The sequence below is a fragment of the Euphorbia lathyris genome, chromosome 2 (assembly GCF_963576675.1).
Source record: "Euphorbia lathyris chromosome 2, ddEupLath1.1, whole genome shotgun sequence".
In the NCBI taxonomy this organism is placed as follows: Eukaryota; Viridiplantae; Streptophyta; class Magnoliopsida; order Malpighiales; family Euphorbiaceae; genus Euphorbia; species Euphorbia lathyris.
In genome coordinates, this window is record NC_088911.1 from 79,975,207 (window position 1) to 79,982,484 (window position 7,278).

The following is a 7,278-nucleotide window of genomic DNA, read 5'->3' on the forward strand; positions in this document are numbered from 1 at the left end:
TATCAAGGTTTTATCAAGGAAATCTCAGTAGTTTATCTCCATAGCCATTGAAGATGTACCAAAGAAGGGAAGAAGAAGTCCTTGCAGAAGAATGTTTCTGCAAACACATAGTTAAAGCAGATTCTGCAAAAAGAATTTAACCAATTTAACCTTCATATGCATATCAAGAGAGAGAGAGAGAGAGAGAGAGAGAGAGGTGGAATGGTTAAGAAGCAAACGGAGAAGAGAATTTGACGAAGGGAAAATCAATTAGTGACAGGTCTCACTACACTGATAAACAGGCTGAAAGAGAACGGTGGAGATCGGCAACAAGACTTCATCAGCAGCGGCAATCTGAGTGAGGCAATCGGAGTGACGGAAAATGGAGGAGGGAGATGGAGAACGTGTTTTGCCGTGAAAGAGATTTTTTATTTGATGAGCTGTTATAAGTGAAGGACATGTGTCAATTAGTATATGGAAGGTTCTTTTAGTGAGTTGGAGGACCAGGACCTTCCTATAAATTCTCCACCTAATATAGGATCATTATATATGGTCAAACGGGGGGCAATCATAACTTGATACAAAGACTACATAATAACTATAAATCTAGTCATGCTTTTTGTCATTATATATGGTCAAACGATGAGTAATCATGACTCGATATAAACGTATTAAATAGAAAAAAAAAACTATGAGTTATGCTTAAATGTTAGAAGATGAAAAAAGTATTTCATTGTGATATTAATACCAAACCATTTCAAAAAAAAAAAAAAACTCTAATGTCATTTGCCTTTATAAAAAGGGTCAAATATATGAATATCATAATTAAGTACAAAATTACAACTAAGTCATATCACTAAATTTAATTCTTAATATGTCATTATTCTCTCTATATATTATGATTTTATACCATAATTTAAAAATTATAGACTCAAATTCAGAAATTATAAACCTTAGAAAATATATTCTAGACTTCTAATTTATAAACTCTAATCCTTAAAATATATTAAAAGTACTGATTTTACTAGTTTGATATAATCCAAAATTATAACTTGTCATAGTTGTAAATAGTTTTTAAAATATGAATTTTCTGGGTAATTTTCCCTTATAAAAATGTCATTAACCACATTCAATTCACTCTTAAACAAATTGATTTTTCCAATTTTTTTCTTACTATTAACTCTTCTAATTCTTTTCTTAAAAAAAACCCTTCCAAATCTTGTCTTTTGTTCTATAATATCACTAACAATTTTTACATTTAAAAAAATAATAACTAACAATTTATAAAAAAAAAGAAGGGTTAAGATGCAAAAATACCCCTAACGTTTTGGGCCAGGAGCCATTTTATCCCTGACGTCTAAAATGGTGCAATTTTACCCCTAACGTTGGAAGTCAAGAGCAATTTTACCCCTAACGTTGGAAGTCAGGAGCAATTTTACCCCTAACGTTAATAAATTGGGTCGATTTGAGAAATAATTCATCAAACTGTCTTCTCGCTCATGAATCTTGTTATCTACACTTCATATGTGTGTTATTTTATCAGTAACAAATCACAAATATTCATTGGAATGTGAAAAAAATAAAAAAATATACTGTCTTTTTTGTACGGATTAGATAAAAAAAAATTCTAAAAATCCACCGAATTTATAAATATTAATCTCAAATTCTACTATTAAATTATAAAAAATATGAAATCCTTTTTTTAGACGAATTATTATGCAATTGGTGCAGAATAATGAACAAAAATATCTGTATTTTATAATAGTGTCTGAAATTGATCCAATTTATCAACGTTAGGGGTAAAATTGCACCATTTTAGACGTTAGGGGTAAAATTGCTCCTAGCACAAAACGTTAGGGATATTTTTGCACCTTAACCCAAAAAAGAATTATCATTTTTCTAAGAGCATGCCACATCATCAAAATCCCATCAAATCCAATTACCTTTTTTTTTCTTACGATTAAACTCTTCCAATTCATACCTTTTGTTCTATAATATCACTAACAATTTTTACATTTAAAAAAAATGTTCTGTTTGTAAGAGCATGCAACATCATCAAAATGGCATCTAAAATTCTCTTCTAATCTTCTTTCTGTTTCTGTTATTATATGTAATATAGATTTCATGATTTATATAATCTGTACTTATATGTTGTTTGATAGAAATAAAAATTAAGTGCTGAAAAAATATAAAATTAAATACTGAATTTTAAATACCGAATATAAACAATTAGTTGATAATACAAACACACGTGAATTACCTTAAAAAAATCACATTTAAATTAAATAAGTGCTTAATTTTTAATTTAAATGATTAGATGAGTTATCAAACAAGGTATTGGCCTAAAATTTCAATTGCGTTTATGATAACTTGCCGGATCCGATTTGATATTCTCTGCCAGAGTTACCTGCAAAACAGAACCGGAGACAGGATCTCCGGAAAAACTCTCCGACGATCAAGTCAGTTTTTGTAAGAAGGTTGGTAATTTGACAATAGTATTGCGGGGAAAATTGTGAGCGTACCTTTTTCCCTCGTTCTTAAGGCCTTTTATAGGTGTTTTTTAGGTAACCGCCGAGGGCGGTTACCCCTTAGTGGGCCACGTTCTGAGGGCGGTTCCCCCTTTTTAGGCCATGTCCCTTTCGTGGCTTTCATGGCAACGAACGTGGTTCTGAGTGGGAGTCTTGATGCTCCGTTTAGGAATTCGGGACGGTTACTCGCTTCACCCGTTTCCGCTTATTCGGGTCCCATTCGGGGCGGTTACTCGCTGCGCCCGCTTCCTTTATTCGGGTCTCATCCGATCTTAGACCATAGGTCTAAGTATGGGCTGGGCCTGCGAAATGAGTATGACCCGGTTTAGCCTCGCGGGTCATCACATGCCTCCCCTTTAGTTTGATACAAGAGCCCTTTAGGGTATGTTCATAGGGGACGCTTCGTTTTCGCTTGTCTATTCAAAATTCAAAAACTTGTGAACTTTTCCTCTTTCGTTATTTCTTTTCCGGCGTCATCTTTTCCGGCGTTGACCTCTTATTTCCGTCATTTCTCTGTGTTGTCTTTCCCATGTAAGTTTTCCTCTTCATAATTTGTACCTCGTTCGGCTTTTTACTTCATTTTATTTCTTTTCCTCAACATGTCGAACCCCGACCTTGACTTCGCACCGTTCGATGAGAGCTACGTCCGTGAGGTTTCTCATGAAGTTGATGAGATGGTTGATGAAGTTTCAACCAGTTCTCATGGGTCTGATTCCCACCCCGCTGACTTCCTCCACCTGGCGAATACAACCGACGAGGGTCTAGGTTTTGACCCTAAGAAGTTGATTCCGCCACCTGTCCCAACCCCCCGTTTGTTACCAAAGAGGGATAGGTCGGGAAGCCTAGTTTGTCGCGAGACCATTGAGGATTTGCGGGTGCAATATCCTTGGCTCCAAGGTCTCGAGACCATCATTCCCGGGGAGGATAGAGGACCGGGCGATTACCCAAAGGGGTATTTCACCATTTTCGTCGCCCAGATTATCTGCGGCTTCACTTATCCGCTGGCGAATGAGATTGCTTCCATCCTCGGCGGTTACAGAATCGCACCCGGGCAGTTACATCCAAATGGATGGGCCGACTTGACCCTGGATAAATTTCTGGCGGATTGTTTGGAGGTTCCTTTCTCGCTTAAAATTTTCTCCAAGCTTCATCATTTCAAGAGTTCGGCGGGGTATTTCACTTTCATCCGCCAGAGCGGATACTATGGTTTTGACGAGAAACTGAACAAGATCCGCGAGTGGGATCGCTCTTACTTTTTTATCAAGTTTAATGAGGGAAATCCGAACTTCCTTCGCCATTGGGGCCGGCACAATGTGAAGAGTTTGAACTTCGGTTATCCCAGCGAGGAAGAATCCGCCGTCATCAAGTTCCTGAAGAGTACCCCTCCTTTTGTATGGACATATGATCAGGCCTTCCATATGCTAAGGAGCCGAGTAGCGATTGCCTACCGCGAGGGGGATCGCGTGGTCTATATCCCTTATCGCGTTTTCGTACAAGGTACTTTTTATTTCCAAGTTGATGATTTCTTTTAACCCTTTGCAGGGGTGATCCTTTATCTCAAATCGCTGCAGATCGGGAGGCTAAAGCCTTAGCGAGAAGGAAGAAGCGGATGGTGGGAACCGCCTCCGTTGTAGGGGCGGATTCTTCTGGAGGAACGATTCCTTCCATTGAGGCGGCTTCTCCTGTAAGGGCCTCCGTTTCACAAGGTCCCGCTTCTGCCTCCGAGGATCTTCCTTTGACGAGGAAGCGGAAGATAAGTGCGGATACAGAGTCTTCTCGTCCCAAAAAGAAGAACACCTCCGTGTCCCTTACTGTTGGTGGTACACCCGTATCCGCCTCATCCAAAGGAAAGAGCAGTACCCCAATTCATGAGGTATCCTAATCTATTCCCTCTTTCTATATTGCTACTTTTTTCCTCATGAGCTATCTGCTATTCTCTTGATATTTTTCTTTACGCCTTTGCAGCCAATTCCCGACATCAGCGGATGGTGGACTAGGACCTTTGGCATGGCCGTGAGTTTTTCTTGCAAGGACATTGTCTCTTCCATATGCAATGTCCTCGGGCGGCTTCCCTCTGCTTCCCGTGTGCGCGAACAAATACCGCTCCCTACCGCTGTGGAGGGGATCGAGAAGCGTTCTGTAGAGGTATATTGTTGCTTGTCATTCTCTTTCAAGGATCTTGCGTCCATTGTAACCGCTTATTTCTATTCGCCCTTTTATATTCGTGAGCCGTCTTATATGCAGATTATCAATTTCGCTGAGGGCATTCTCCGAAGGGATGCCGAGCGAGCCAAGGAGTTGGAAGGTCTTGGTACTGAATTGGCGACTTAGAAGTCGCTTTATGATGATGTCCAAGGGAAGGTGAAGGTCCTAGAAGGCGCCCTTCAGAAGGCTGTGAGCGAGAAGGAGGAGGCTCTTAAATCTCTTCAGGCTAAGTCCGATGAGCTGCGAAAGGCCCTCGATGAGCTAGCTGATTCCAAGGAGACACAAAAGAAGAGGGCTGAGGAAATTCTGGCTGAAGACGGTGCCCGCATCTACTGGTATGGGGAGCGGATTCATGCCGCTTATGAGCATGGACATCAGGGTCTCGTACTTAACCGCCCCAAGGTTCCCATCCCTGAAAAGGATTTAACTGAGAAGTGGGACAAGCTGGAAGCCGAGGATGCTGATATGGATGAGGTACTCCTCTTAGATTGGAAGAGTTTTCAGGAATCTCCAATTATCGGCGAGATCCCTACCCAGAATGCGGAAGAAGGGGCACCGCAGGACATCTCTCAGCCTGAGCAAGAGGTACCGCCCTCTGAAGCAGTTATTGATTCGAGGGTTGAGGATTCGCTTGAAGTAGATCCGCCCACTGGAGGAGATGAGGGAGTCGCTGGAGGCGAGGAAAGCAATAGGGGTGAAGGAGAGGAAGCCGTAGCATAGTTTAATTTATATTTGGACTTTTTGTGTGTAACAAACTGCCCGTATATATTAATTTTCTTTCACTTGCCGCTTTGCCTTGCCTATACGTGCGATTATTGTCACTTTATTTTCATGTATGATCCTTGCCTTTTGCCGACTTCATACTTGTAATTCTTCATAGTAATTTTTGCTTTCGCTAGGGTGGCCAAACCCTTTTTGCAATTTTTGAGTACTCGTTTATTCGCTTAATTTTATGCCTTACTCTATTATTTTTCTTTCGAAAATAATATAATCATAAGGTTAATCATAAGGTTTTGCGAGTGATGCGTAATCATGCATCCGCCTTTCTTTAATAGGCAACACATTTATGTGTTTTTTGAGTTTAACCCTAAGGGTTTTGCGAGTGATGCGTAATCATGCATCCACCTTTCTTTAATAGGCAACACATTTATGTGTTTTTTGAGTTTAACCCTAAGGGTTTTGCGAGTGATGCGTAACCATGCATCCGCCTTTCTTTAATAGGCAACACATTTATGTGTTTTTAAGAACAATCCGCATTCGGGCGTAACATATTGAATAAATGTAATAATTGAATACCTTTATTGATAAAGAGAAAAGGTTTATTACATAGGTACACCAACTGTGTGGGATCAAAGCCTCATTAAAACCTTTTATCAGAAAACCCAATGGGAAAAACTCATAAAAGGAAAAAGAGTACTCGTCATTTCCTCGAACTACTCGGCCTTTTTATATAGGCGTAGATTCTCTAGATTCCAGGTGCGCGGGAGCTTCTTTCCGCTCATTTCTTCTATTTCAAAAGTGGCTGGTCCCAGCTTCTTGGATACTTTGTATGGTCCGATCCAGTTGACGCCCAGCTTGCCTTTGCCATCTCTGGATTGTATTTTATCCGCTTTTTTCAAGACCAAGTCGTTCTCGTTGATTATTACTTTTCGCATTCTTCTGTCATGATATTTCTTGATTCTATTGCGGTATACTTCCATTCGCATGTAAGCTTTTTCTCTTCGTTCCTCCACAGAATCCAAAGCATCTCTAATGTTGATAGGATTTTGTGTGTCGCAATAATAAATTATCCGATCTGTGGGCGACTTGATTTCAACAGGTAGGACTGCTTCGGCTTCATAAACTAGCGAGAAAGGTGTTTCTCCTGTTGCTGCCTTTACAGAGGTTCTGTATGCCCACAACATATGGGGTATCTCATCCGCCCAACCTGTTTTTTATCTCCTAGCCGCTTCTTGATGCCTTGAATCATGGCCCTGTTGGTAACCTCCGTCATACCATTCGATTGGGGATGGTTTACGGAAGAAAAATGATTTTTGATCCCCATGCTTTCGCAGTATGCTTTGAACTTGGCACAGTTGAACTGGGTGCCATTGTCGGTTATAAGCTTTTGCGGGATTCCAAATCGCATGATAATGTTCTCTCGTAAGAACTTGATCATTCGCTCAGGTGTTTATGCGGTTACTGCCTCCGCTTCTACCCATTTGCTGAAGTGGTCAACTGCGACTATCAAGTACTTCCTTTTCTTTGTCGTTTCTGGGAATGGACCCACTATATCGATTCCCCATGTTGCGAATGGCCACGCCGTCATTATAGCGATTTGTTCGGCTCCGGGAACATGCTTTTTCATTCGCATGTATTTGACAATTGTGACATTCCGCAACCATCTTCTGGGAATCTTCCACCACCTTGGGCCAGTAGTATCCCATCAGTTTGACCTTTCTTGCCAACGCCGCCGAAGCTTCGTGCGCGCCACAAATTCCTTCATGTAATTCTCACAGCACGTAGTCTCCTTCGTTGCGACTAATGCATTTCAACCATGGACATGTGTACGATTTTCGATACAAAG